Below are 14,519 nucleotides of genomic sequence, written 5' to 3'. Positions count from 1 at the left end.
AATATTCATGAGGAAAGTGCCGCCTGATTGGCCGGTGAAGTCTTTCTGTTCCACCGCATTGCTTTATGAGGAAGCGGTTTTGTTTGGTTCCGAACCCATCAGTCCGAGTCCAATAATTATTCTACCATCAGGAAAAGCAGCACAGAATTTACTGCGATTGGTTTCAAATGCATTTTGTTGTGGTTCGTGGATTATTATCCATGAATAAAGTTGGACTTTTCTTCAAAAGGAGTGAAATAAAAGATTTGTACAAAACACAGGTTTATGGCCCAAACCAGCATTATGTAATAATTCATTTACTGTGTTTTGATCCAATCCTATAATTAGCCTCTGATCAGGAAAAGGAGCGCAAAATTTACTGCGATTGGTTTCAAATGATTATAATTTCATTTTCAGTCAGACTTCAGATGAGCATTTTAGACGGATTTATTTTTGAATATGTAGTTTTCACATTTTCATAACAGGCTTATTAAATAAATATACAGCAATAACGTTCCAACAAATATTTTAATGAGTCTGAGTTTTGACTTTGACAGAGTTACTAACACACCAAAGATCATTGCATCATACAAAATAAATAAACACACGCATATAAATGTGGGCGAGGTGGCCGAGAGTTTAAGGCGATGGACTGCTAATCCATTGTGCTCTGCACGCGTGGGTTCGAGTCCCATCCTCGTCGCATGCCTGCTCTTTTGGGCGGTGTAGTGGTTAGCACGGTCACCTCACAGCAAGAAGGTTCCGGGTTCGCGGCTGGCGAGGGCCTTTCTGTGTGGAGTTTGCATGTTCTGCCTGGGTTTGCTCCGGTTTCCCCCACAATCCAAAGACATGCAGTTAGGTTGATGTGGGGCGGCCTTGGGCTGAGGTGCCCTTGAGCAAGGTACTGCTCCCCGGGCGCTCTGGGCTGCCCACTGGGTGTGTGTGTTCACTGCTTCAGATGGGTTAAATGCAGAGGATGAATTTCACTGTGCTTGAAGTGTGCATGTGACAAATAAAGGTTTAAATAAATAAATATTAACATAGAGTATATAAAATGCAATTTTAACAAACAAAGGTTTAGGAAAAATGTAAACACCTGTAACTGAATTCATGACACCTTTTTTTCGTTATCTGTGCAAAGATCTGTACTATTAATTCAGATTTATTCCCTTTGCAGACTTTTTAATTCAAATCAATGTCTTTAAGTGTCAGATAGAAACACATCCTGGCTGATCGCTTCATCAGGGGGAAATGGGGGAACTGTCCTTAAACTGCTCACACACACAAAATACATTATGATTTAATGCTGTGACAAAACACAGACAGACAATAATCAGCAATTATTGGTCGATAGTGATGGCCGTCTGAAGCCGAGGCTCCGAAGGGCGTGTAGAGTATAAGGGGGCGTGGCAGATGAAGCTCCGCCTTGAGGCATAGCTCGTTCGGAAGAAAACCACGTGACTGATGAAAAATGAGGCCTCGGTTTGTTTGGTTCCCGTCAGAGTTTCACCCTGAGAGTCCATTCCCGGATAAAAGCGGGCAAAAGAGCCGCCACTTTGTGGGTTGGAGAGAATATCGGAGAGAATATTTATTTTCTTTCAAACTTTTTTTGGAAAATGTTGTACTGTATATCAAGCCAACATTTGCAGTTTGTATTATTAAGTAGTAGTGATTGTGTTATCAAATAATATTAGTGCACTGATTGTAGTAGTGGTAATGTTCTCACCCCCCCCCCCCCCCCCCCCCCACACACACACACTTTAAAAATATTTTTTTTCTTTATTTCTTTTCTTTATTCTAAAATGGAGCCTGTACACAAGAGGAAATATTCACCGATGTGGAAACATTTTGAAATGGTTCCTCCCAATAAGGTCTGTAGCTCTAAGCTGTTCTGGTCATATGTTATTAGAAGATTTTATCATCATCATGCACAATTATATGAATATTGCATATTCATGGTTTAAGGTGAAGTGCTTGCTGTGCCAGAAGGAATGAGTGTATAACAAGAACACATCATCAGTGCTGAGGCATTATAGAGCTTTTCATGAGAATGAGCCGCCTGCCAACAGACCAGGCACAAGCAAAAGTAAGAATCTTTTTTTCTGTTTCTGTGTCATCAAAATCAAACTCTGTTTAACTGAAAGATATCATCTTTGTGTTATAGATTCCTGAAAACCAATGATAGATGAGGTCTTGGTTAATCATCTTCTTTCACCTGCTCCCATTAGGGGTCGACACAGCGGATCTGTTCCACACATTTAATTTGGCATACGGCATTTTTTCACTCAGGGTACACATTTCGAGAAATAAAATGTTATGCAGGTGTATTTAAAAAAATCTCAAGTTTCTTGTATTAAACTTATATTTTTACATTAGTGTCATCGGATCACCACAGAGAAGACTTTTTAAATTTTGTGTCCATGTTGATTCTTTCATTTTTTTTATGCCTTTTTGGTCCATTTTAGGGCTGTTTTGGCATGTTATACTGTTCCACTGTACATTGAATTGCATAACATCATACAGAATCCCACATTTCTAGTGCATTTTGTGCTATACAATTGATATGAAATGATAATGTAGTATCTCTGCTTAATTTAATATATGCATATAAAGGAGTCATTTATCACCTGGCAAAAATTTTGCAGTTCTTTAATAATGTGTCCGTCGTTATGCCAAATGACATCAGTGTTCTCAAAAAGGAACCCAAAAATTCAATCACTGATTCTTTTAATGGTATCCATTTTGGTAGTTTCAATCTCTATATTTGTAGGAATAATGCATAGAAAAAATGTGCTGACTGTAAGGCACCGACACCTTTCAGCGTTCATTGAAAATGTTCACTGGGATAATGGAAAAAGCAATGTGGTCTCCGTAGCCCTCTCTAAACTCGGGGTTTAATCAGGGTTAAAGAATTTCCCATAATGTTTTTATAATTACCATGAGAAGTAAAGGTATAAAAATGCCTTTAGTCATTACAGACTTGAAGGAATTGCACTGAGTAGTGGTTTAATTGAGAAATGTAGTCTCTGTAGCCCCCAATTCTTCGTTAGGCGTTTCTTCGTTAGAAAATATATTTGATGCTGTGCTCATTGCCATACAAATTGTATTTCATAATATTTCCAATAAAATATATCTAGTTATACCTTTAAATCTTTCTTTTTTTTATTCTATGGAAAAAATATATACACTGGTGTAGTCTCCGTAGCCCCCACCAATTCACCGAAATGGTGGTCTTGATCAACAGGCCATATCTTCTGAATCAGATGAGGATACCTCATAAAATTTTCACACTGTAATATTAAGATACCGTATGTGGAAACAAAATGCACTGAATAAAATCTGAAAACTAAACTTTCAAAAAATGACCATGTTGGAACAGAAATGTGTACCCTGACTGAAAAAATGCCTATCAGTTTTACATCAGATGCCCTTCCTGATACAGCCATCCCCAATCTATCCAGGTTTGGGATCAGCACTAAGTAGGCACTGGCTTGTACTACCCCAGTGGCTGGGTATTTTACTTAATCTGCATGTCTTTGAACTGTGGAGGAAACTGAAGCACCCAGAGGAAACCCACACAGACATGGAGAGAACATGCAAACTCCACACAGAAAGGCCACATCGGCTGTGAGGTTTGAACCCAGAACCTTCTGGCTTGAGGTGACAGTGCTAACCCCTGCAGGTTAATATGATTCTTAAAGACACCCAGCCATTGTGAATGGTGGAAGATGTGGGCTTTAGGGAGCTCATGCACATATTGGAACCCACTTGTGTTCTCCCTACTAGGAAGGTGTGTATTTAGTAAAGTAGTTAATTAATTAGTAAAAAGTAGTGCTGTCAAGCAATTAAAATATTTAATCGCGATTAATGTCATAGTTAACTCGCGATTAATCGCAATTTAATCGCACATTTGTCACATGAAAAACCATTGTAATTCTCTTATCAGCATAAAAAAGTGAATGGGCTTGCTTTGTACCAATGTTTTTTTTTTTATTGCAGAGCATAACACGTCTTGTCACAGCCACTGACATCCATAACTTCCATATTATATGAGAAAACCAAGGGATGAAAAATAAAGTGCATATCACTGTGAAAATAAAAAAGTTTTATTTTACTCAGTTTCTTTTGAAGAGAAGTATTTGCCATAAAAGAAGAAAAAAACAGATAAAAATAAAAAATATGTAGGCACAAAAGCAGCCCCTTAAAAAGGCTGATACAAAATGAAGTGTCCTTTGAGTGGAGCAGTACAGCCCTACTGCTGCAATTTTTCAACAAAGGCTTACCAACCCAGCCTCTTGAATCTTGAACATCATGTAACAGGTATATAACAGGTGAGCCAACTAATGGCCTACTTTTTGTCTTTCAGCCAGTTACTCAAACAGACAAGCCTGTTGACATTTTCTGACAACAGGGAAGCTCGTTTTTTCTGAACAACATATCCAGACAGTGAAAACAATCATTCACATGGTACTGAAGTGGCAGGCGTTACTAAGTACTTGCGTGCAAGGGAGGCCATCTCACTGTGTGACGCTTCACGTGTGGACCACCATTCCTGGGGAGAGTCCTCAATGCCAATCATAGGTTCTGACTTGTAGCGCTCAATGCACCGGTCCACATGGTCCTCCTCTTCATCCGAGGAAGATTCTTGTGTTAACATGAGAGCTGGCTTCTTCTTCTCTGGCTCGGGTGTGGTTTTGTTATCCCGTTCTGCTTGACTCCCCTTCCCCAGCTCCTGGAGCAAGGCGCGGATGGAATCCCACATGAGATTGCTGTTGGCATGGTGACTTTGGTTGAGTTTAAGGCCAGTGCCCCTCTCAGAGGTTCAACATTCCAGTTGACACGCTTAATCATTTCAAGGGTACTATTCCATCTTGTTGCCACCTCCTGCGTGAGCGCTTCTTTTTTCTGCTTGTGTGCAATTTGTTGCTGCTCGAGCTCCAGGGCATTCGCTGTGCTGTGCTTGAAGTGTCCCACAAGTTTTCGGCATTTTGCCAATGCACTATCGAATGGGCTGTTATGCAGAGAAACCGTGATTGCACGGTGCACACTGTGTACGACGCACAGCATGTGTTCAAAGGGGAGCTCTCTGGCCGCTGCCATCATATTGCGTGCACTATCTGTGGTCAGTGAGACAACTTTTTTTTCGATGTTCCACTCTCTGGCTACTTTCATAAAGTGCTCAGCAACAGTATCAGCGAAATGCCTCTCTTCTGTCTTCATAACAGTCAAAGCATGGGACTGAAGTTCCCACTGTGGAGTGAAATAATGTGCTGTGACCCCGAGGTAGTTCTCATTACTGAGTGACGTCCAATAATCTCCTGTTAGCGCGACTATGTCTGTCTGCCCCAACACCTGTTGTAACTGGGACTTCTTCGTTTCATACAAAGTTTCTATGCGGCTCATGATAGTAGCTCTGGAAGGAGTTTCGTATGTCCAGTCGTTGGATGCGATGCGAATTATCTCGGTCAGACCCTCATCATCCACAATGTTAACGGGCCTGCATGCAGTAGCCACCCATTTAGCTATGGCTGCAGTTAGCTTGTTTTTAGTTGCAGCATCCATGTGCCTGTGTCGAAACCCATCCATTGTTGCCTGGTTGTGGCGCGGAGGAGGCGTCGAATTTGAATCACCGGTGTGTTTGGCCATCAAATGGTATTTCAAACTGGATGTGCTCCGATGGTAACTACAGTGGTGCTTGAAAGTTTGTGAACCCTTTAGAATTTTCTATTTTTCTGCATAAATATGACCTAAAACATCATCGGATTTTCACGCAAGTCCTAAAAATAGATAAAGAGAACCCAGTCAAACAAATGAGACAAAAATATTATACTTGGTCATTTATTTATTGAGGAAAATGATCCAATATTACATATCTGTGAGTGGCAAAAGTATGTGAACCTCTAGGATTAGCAGTTAATTTGAAGGTGATATTAGAGTCAGGTGTTTTCAGTCAATGGGATGACAATCAGGTGTGATTGGGCACCCTGTTTTATTTCAAGAACAGGGATCTATCAAAGTCTGATCTTCACAACACATGTTTGTGGAAGTGTATCATGGGATGAACAAAGGAGATTTCTGAGGACCTCAGAAAAAGTGTTGTTGATGCTCATCAGGCTGGAAAAGGTTACACAACCATCTCTAAAGAGTTTGGACTCCACCAATCCACAGTCAGACAGATTGTGTACAAATGGAGGAAATTCAAGACCATTGTTACCCTCCCCAGGAGTGGTCGACCAACAAAGATCACTCCAAGAGCAAGGCGTGTAATAGTCGGCGAGGTCACAAAGGACCCCAGGGTAACTTCTAAGCAACTAAAGGTCTCTCTTACATTGGCTAATATTAATGTTCATGAGTCCACCATCAGGAGAACACTGAACAACAATGGTGTGCATGGCAGGGTTGCAAGGAGAAAGCCACTGCTCTCCAAAAAGAACATTGCTGCTCATCTGAAGTTTGCTAAAAATCACGTGGACAAGCCAGAAGGCTATTGGAATGTTTTGTGGATGGATGAGACCAAAATAGAACTTTTTGGTTTAAATGAGAAGCGTTATGTTTGGAGAAAGGAAAACACTGCATTCCAGCATAAGAACCTTATCCCATCCATGAAACATGGTGGTGGTAGTATCATGGTTTGGGCCTGTTTTGCTGCATCTGGGCCAGGACGGCTTGCCCTCATTGATGGAACAATGGATTCTGAATTATACCAGCGAATTCTAAAGGAAAATGTCAGGACATCTGTCCATGAACTGAATCTGAAGAGAAGGTGGGTCATGCAGCAAGACAACGACCCTAAGCACGCAAGTCATTCTTCCAAAGAATGGTTAAAGAAGAATAAAGTTAATGTTTTGGAATGGCCAAGTCAAAATCCTGACCTTAATCCAATGGAAATGTTGTGGAAGGACCTGAAGCGAGCAGTTCATGTGAGGAAACCCACCAACATCCCAGAGTTGAAGCTGTTCTGTACGGAGGAATGGGCTAAAATTCCTCCAAGCTGGTGTGCAGGACTGATCAACAGTTACCAGAAACATTTAGTTGCAGTTATTGGTGCACAAGGGGGTCACACCAGATACTGAAAGCAAAGGTTCACATACTTTTGCCACTCACAAATATGTAATATTGGATCATTTTCCTCAAGAAATAAATGACCAAGTATAATATTTTTGTCTCATTTGTTTAACTGGGTTCTCTTTATCTACTTTTAGGACTTGTGTGAAAATCTGATGATGTTTTAGGTCATATTTATGCAGAAATATAGAAAATTCTAAAGGGTTCACAAACTTTCAAGCACCACTGTAAGTTCACATCGACAGTAAGTGCAAATTACTTTATTTTTATCTACCGAGCTGTCTTTTAATGTTTTAAATTGAAACTTTCCATCTAGAAGTGTTCGTCCTGCTTCCATTTCAACTTGTCTGCTCAGTTGGGTTCTTCTTTGTTGGCTGTTTGCAACTGTATCGCTCAGTACCACCACCCTGTGCGGGGCGTGGCATTACAGTCTAGCTGCTATCGTTTTTCTAAGCAAAGTCTCTGTTCCAAGTTCCTGGCAGTTTCAAAAGCTTATGAAAAACCTACATCATGTCACAGAGCGTTAATCTCGCAATAAAAAAATTATTGCCATTAAAATTGAGTCAAGTTAACGCGATAACGCGACATTTTTGACAGCACTAGTAAAAAGTAATTAATATAAACATTTAACAATATTTTTCGACATCATTCAGCATTAAAGGCCATGGTAGGTGGTAATGATGCAGCAAAGCAGCTGGGTTATAACCTAGTACAATGTATCGTATAAGGGAAAATCTGTCTACAATGGAGTCACCTAGTGTGATGACAATGGCCACCATGCTTGAGCCAAGGTTTAAAACCACTGGGTTCCTCAGACAAAATAAGATGCATGAAGCAGTAAAGTGACTGAAAGTAGAGTGTGCCAATATAATTATAATTGCTGAATCTGCCAGATCTAGTGAGCCCTTAGTCCAGCTGCCAGCCTCCTCTGAAACAGTTGGGGATGCAAACAGCTGTAGTAAGAATGGAATGATTCTGTTCATTTGTTTTGTCATACAAAAGATATCTAATAAAATAACTACTAAAGATATTTTTAAAATTAATGTTGTAATGTGAAGTATTTTAACCACTTTTCAAGTGTTTTATATATATTCCTTACATGACTTGCAGCATTGGGTGGCATGGTGGTGTAGTGGTTAGCGCTGTCGCCCCACAGCAAGGAGGTCCAGGTTCGAGCCCCGTGGCCGGCGAGGGCCTTTCTGTGTGGAGTTAGCATGTTCTCCCCGTGTCTGCGTGGGTCCCCTCTGGGTGCTCCGGTTTCCCCCACAGTCCAAAGACATGCAGGTTAGGTTAACTGGTGACTCTAAATTGACCGTAGGTGTGAGTGTGACTGGTTGTCTGTGTCTATGTGTCAGCCCTGTGATGACCTGGTGACTTGTCCAGGGTGTACCCCGCCTTTCGCCCGTAGTCAGCTGGGATAGGCTCCAGCTTGCTTGCGACCCTGTAGAACAGGATAAAGCGGCTAGAGATGATGAGATGAGACTTTTGGCATCTGCTGGACACCACAGTGAATCAGAGCAGAAGAAGCTCAAATTCCACTGCTGATGCCACAATAGAAGTGGAACGTTACTTGGGAGAAGCCAACCTTCCAAAAATTGAGGATCCACTTGTATATTGGAGTAAACAAAAACATGTGTATCCCCACCTCTACCAGCTGGCACTTTGGTTATGTTCACTAGCATCCTCAGTACCATGTGAGAAAGTGTTCTACAAGGCTGGGGAGGGAATTTCTAAGAAAAGGAATCACCTAAATCCAAACACAGTGAAAAAAAATCTGTTCCAAAACAAAAATCAATAAAGGTTCCTCTAAAAGTTACTACGTGCACTGCACGGCTGCAGTAGCACTCACAGTCCCATCACACAAGCACTGAACACAAACACAAATGTTACCCCTCTTTATGTTTATGTACACCTTTTTATAGTGCAGACACAATTATACTGACCATAAATCCATAGAACGAGACAAAGAGTGTGTGCGTGTGTGTGTGAGAGAGAGAGAATTTAAAAAAAAGTGTTGACACCAAATAACATTCAGGCACATAAAAAAATATTACATCACAGTTATTTTCAAATGGAACACTGAGCAAATTCCTGTCCATGCAAATAATAATGTAAAGTGGCAGAACATTGATGTGATGAAATTAAAGCATGCTGCACATTTCTGTTCGCAGTAGGCAGCGAGTGAAGTCTGCTGAATGAGACTCAGAGTAATGAACCTTTTAGTGAATCACAACTCGAAGTGGGGCTTCATCTGCCACGCCCTCTTATTCTCAATACACACTTCAGAGCCTCATTTGGCCATCACTATTGGACAAGATTGAACAAAATATCGTGATTTGTTAGTGGCGAGCAAGCAATTAATTATTTGTTGATGCCAAAAGCAGAGGCAAATAATTGTTTGCAAGACACTAATAATTCACGATATTTTGTGAAAACTGAGTTCAATAATCATTTTATCATTCATTTTTTTGAAATACTGATTATAAAGTTTGTGTGACAATTCAAACGATAACAAGTAAATTGACGCACGTTAACAAAAGTGTGATGTACCTGCGCATGAGCAGACCATTATTTGTAGGCAGTTATTTGCAGTTCGCTCAGCCAATCAAAATAGCATAAAATGATTTGAATGATAATTAACAATTATTCGAACAATTATTCAACTTTGTCTGAGTTATTATTCACCGATATTCACTGAGCTTCAGGCGGATAATTGTTTTAGGATAAATACACAGGTGATTATTTTTTTAAAAAACTCATCTAAAAAATCATTTATTTCAAACTTCAAAAGCAGCAGGCAAATGTAATGCACACAGACGTGTGTCACTTATCTATGCCGACTCACATAAAATACTTTATTTTGAAATAGATAAATAAATCACAATTCCACCTTACTTTTGAATAGTTTTAGACCAAGTTTCATTGCATCTTTAGTGTTTTAAGAACAGCAATTTTTTTCATAATCTGTAATTCTTCCTCACTTACGGTGACAAAGTGATTGGCCGCCATTTTGCCGAGTCTCTTGAGGTGATTATCGAGAAATAATCCAAGTTTTGTGACCAATCAGTGCACAATTTCTGATAATCACCTCCATATTTATACTAAAACAAAATACCCAACACACAATACATTTCTGGAGGTGCTGACTCAGTAAATATGAAATAAAAATGTCGAGAGCATATTCTAAAAAAGCATGGCTTACTGTTTTGTTCAACCATTTTTTAATGACATTGTTGTTAATTTGGGACACATTTTCACCGATTTAAGTTTTTACTTTCTCCTCAGTGACACATTTAAAAAGTCATTTATTTGTTGCATTTTTATTAATGACATAAGCAAATCAAATTTCAAGAACAGGATTTAAAAAAAAAACTCCAATTTTACCATCAACATATTCTAATATTGTATAAACATTTTAGAAATTTTATATTATATATTTTCCAAATTATTTTTTTCTAAAATAATGTATGAACAGATAAAATTAAGAACAAGAAAAAAACATGAATACAAAATAAAATTTTATGAACCTGAATTTATTGAGGAATCAGCTTTACAAACAGATAAACAAATGGTGCAACTGTGACAAGGAAAGTAAAACATTCATTTTCTGGTCATAATTCACTCAAGTCAAAATACACTCCCCCAGAATAAAATCCGCTTCTGGGCAATCGCTCACTTGAAAATAAACAAACAACCAATGGAAACTCAGGCATGGTTCCGGAAAGCAACGAGCAGGCCAAGAAGAGCAGTTTGGGGGGCTTGCGGTAGTTAGTTGGACAAACCCTAACATGTTGGAGGGGAATTAGCTCAAGTGGTAGCGTGCTTGCTTTGCATATAAGAGGTAGTGGTATCAATACTCACTTTCTCCAAGACAGCAACTACCACCTTGCTTGCATTTTAGAGAGAAAAACTTTCTTGTCATCTTGCAAACCATCTGAATCATCTGCACTTTCAGCCAAATCAAGATCAAATTTCTTTCGCCACATTCAAAACAGCAGTTAGTTGAGTTGGTCATTGTTGCAAACAGTGCCAAGGTTGTGGGTTTAATCCAGATAGTGGCTGTTTTCACAGATGTGCTGTTTTGAATGTGGCAAAAGAAATTTGATCTTGACTTGGCTGAAAGTGCAGATGATTCGCAACATGACAAGAAAGTTTTTTCTCTCTTAAACACAAGCAAGGTAGCAGTTTTGGAGAATGTGGGCCTCAATCCCACTACCTCTTACAAGCACTCTACCACTTGAGCTAAATCCCCTGCTGTGTTTCAGGGTTTGTCCAACTAACTACCGCAAGCCCCCCAAACTGCCCTTCCTGACCTGCTCATTGCTCTCTGGAACCATGCCTGAGTTTCCATTGGTTGTTTGTTTATTTTCAAGTGGGCGACTGCCCAGAAGTGGATTTTATTCTGGGGGAGTGTATTCTGACTCCCATTTGCATGAATACCAGGTGGTAAGCTTCAAGGGTTTTGCCACTAAAACAACCCAATCTCCTCACATGGAGTCCCTGGCATGCTTCTCACACTTTTGGGGCATGCCTCAGGAAGCATTTGTTGCTTCATTGTTCAATGAGAGCAGTTGGGTGGAAGGTGGTGAAAAGTGTCTTTTCAGGACAGCAGCTTGCTTTTCACCAACAGGTTTAAGAATGCAAGCAGGTAAGCACCATATTTTCAGTTTGTAAAAGCTGTCTCAGCTGACTTTGCACACGAGCGAGAGTTAGAATTTCATAGTGGATGGTGGGAATATGACAAGCCTGTTGAAAAATGTGAGTCGGAGATACTGAGGTCAGTCAGCAATTCAAGAAATAAAGCCAAGCAAACTGAAAGGAATCTGTGATAGCTCACCTTCGGAGCTCATCAGAGGAGCATATCAGCAGAAAATTATTGTGCAGTTAGTTGATTTGGTCATTGTTGCAAACAGTGCCAAGGTTGTGGGTTTAATCCAAATACTGACTGTTTTCACAGATGTGCTGTTTTGAATGTGGCGAAAGAAATTTGATTTTGACTTGGCTGAAAGTGCAGATGATTCAGATGGTTTGCAAGATGTCAAGAAAGTTTTTCTCTGTAAAATGCAAGCAAGGTGGCAGTTGCTATTTTGGAGAATGTGGACATCGATTCCACTACGTCTTACATGCAAAGCAAGCGCTCTGCCACTTGAGCTAATTCCCCTGCTGCATGTGAGGGTTATTCCAACTAACTACTAATTTTAAGCCTTTTGTTATTGTTCAGCTGATTCTGGTTTTGACTTTGTTTCGCCTTTGCCAGTTGACGTTGCCTCTGATGTTCTGTTTGTGCCTCACTTGACCTTTGCCTGTTTTTTGATACTGTCTTTTACATCCTGATTTGGATCTGATTAACAGTGTGCTCTTTATAAACACCCCATTCTGATTTTACATCTGTCTGGTGCATGCCAATCTCTCTATCTCTCTCTCTCTCTTTTTTTGTGAATTTCACTGTCATACTGGAAAAAGGCATGTAACATTTTCATAGAAGAGAAAAATAAATAAGTTTGAGCTTCTTTTACTTCCTCGATCTAGGATATTCCAGCATGCTTAAACAAGCTTTCATTATTGTGCTCCAAACTCAATAGTTGTTTAATAGGAAATGTGATGTTCTTTTAAGTTCGTTTCTTAAGACACGTATTTTTAAGTATGTTACCTCGCTTGTTGACAGTTTCGGCGAACACTTCCGCCTTCTTCAAAACAGTCACCAGATGTCGAGTGGTGATGTGCCTTATCAGCTGATGTTACTCTATGGAGGCGTGAACGTCCCGCCCAATTTGACAGGTAGTCCACGCCTCCTGCTGTCAGGTCGCTGCCCCAGGACTGCGCTCCAGGTGTGCGACAGCGCGTACGCTCCCTCATCCCGGTTCATCATCCTCTGCGCCCGCTTGCGTATCTCCACTGCCTCCAAAATCCAACGCTGGTATCTATTCTCTTCAGCGCGAATGACTCTGGCCTCTTCCCAATTCATAATATGATTTTGTCGTTTGCAGTGGTCTGAAATGGCTGATTTTAAGTTTTCTTGGCTTGCTTTTTCTTTTTCGGATCTTGTGAGTCTTTTTGTTGTTTCTTTTTCACATTCTAATTGGTGTTCTTTCCTGCGAGTGTGGAAGCATCTGCCCGTTTCACCAATATAGACTTTATTGCATGAACGGCAAGGGATTTCATAGATGATATTGCATTTATTGTCCAGTTGTATTTTATCTTTGGGGTGAACTAGCAGCTGTCGGAGGTTCTTGTATGGTTTGACCGGGGTGTTGATGTGGTATTTCCTCATGGATCGTTGGATGCGTTCTGTAACTCCTTTTATGTATGGTAATGTGACAAAGCCCCGGTTTGTTTTTTCTGTATTTTTTCTTGTTTGTTTGTTTCTTTCCTTTTTTTGTGTCTGTGATTTTCCTTTTCGAATTGCCCACGGTGGATATTGGCAGTTTTTTAATGCCTGTTGGATGTGTTGTTCCTCCTCCTGTCTGTCTTTCTCCTCCGTGATGTTCTGTGTTCGGTCGTATAGTGTTCTGATTACTGACATTTTGTGTGCGATGGGATGTTCAGATGTCCAGAGAAGATATTGGTCGGTATGTGTAGGTTTTCTGTATGTTGTAATTCTGATGTTCCCTTCTTCTGTGTGGTGTATTTTTAGGTCCAGAAATGCTATTGTCTTGTCCGTTTCCTCTTCGTGTGTGAATTTGATGTTGCCTGTCTTGTCTATGGAGTTTAGATGATCCGTGAGTTGTTGTGTGTGGCCTGTTTTGGTTATTTCAAGAATGTCATCAACATATCTTTTCCAGAAGATAGGTTTGCAGTCATCCGGTGCTGTTTCTATGGCTCGGGTTTCCAGATCCTCCATAAAAAAGTTACATAGAGTGGCAGATAGCGGGTCCCCCATTGCAAATCCCTCTTTTTGTCTGTAGATTGTACCTCTGTATTGGAAATTGGAAAGAAATCTTTGTATCACATGACGTCATATCCCTCTTTACAAAAACACCGGTCACAAACACTCTTAACATAGTAGAAAACCGGTTAAAAGCAGACAGAACCCTGAAAAAACGCACAAAACTTACAGCACAGGACATAACAAAACTATTACATTTCATTTCCACGTCCACATATTTCCAATACAGAGGTACAATCTACAGACAAAAAGAGGGATTTGCAATGGGGGACCCGCTATCTGCCACTCTATGTAACTTTTTTATGGAGGATCTGGAAACCCGAGCCATAGAAACAGCACCGGATGACTGCAAACCTATCTTCTGGAAAAGATATGTTGATGACATTCTTGAAATAACCAAAACAGGCCACACACAACAACTCACGGATCATCTAAACTCCATAGACAAGACAGGCAACATCAGATTCACACACGAAGAGGAAACGGACAAGACAATAGCTTTTCTGGACCTAAAAATACACCACACAGAAGAAGGTAATATCAGAATTACAACATACAGAAAACCTACACATACCGACCAATATCTTCT

General features: G+C 40.2%; 1 non-coding gene across 1 annotated transcript; it reads left to right on the top strand.

Annotated features, from left to right (window-relative positions):
• Window positions 1–600: 600 nt before the first annotated feature.
• Window positions 601–682, top strand: trnas-gcu (transfer RNA serine (anticodon GCU)). Its single transcript has one exon. It is a non-coding gene; the product is annotated as a tRNA-Ser (tRNA).
• The last annotated feature ends 13,837 nt before the right edge of the window (window positions 683–14,519 follow it).

This window comes from Neoarius graeffei, chromosome 1 (assembly GCF_027579695.1).
Source record: "Neoarius graeffei isolate fNeoGra1 chromosome 1, fNeoGra1.pri, whole genome shotgun sequence".
Lineage (NCBI taxonomy): Eukaryota > Metazoa > Chordata > Actinopteri > Siluriformes > Ariidae > Neoarius > Neoarius graeffei.
Note: the sequence above shows the minus strand (reverse complement) of the source record. Positions and strands in the feature narration are given on the sequence as shown.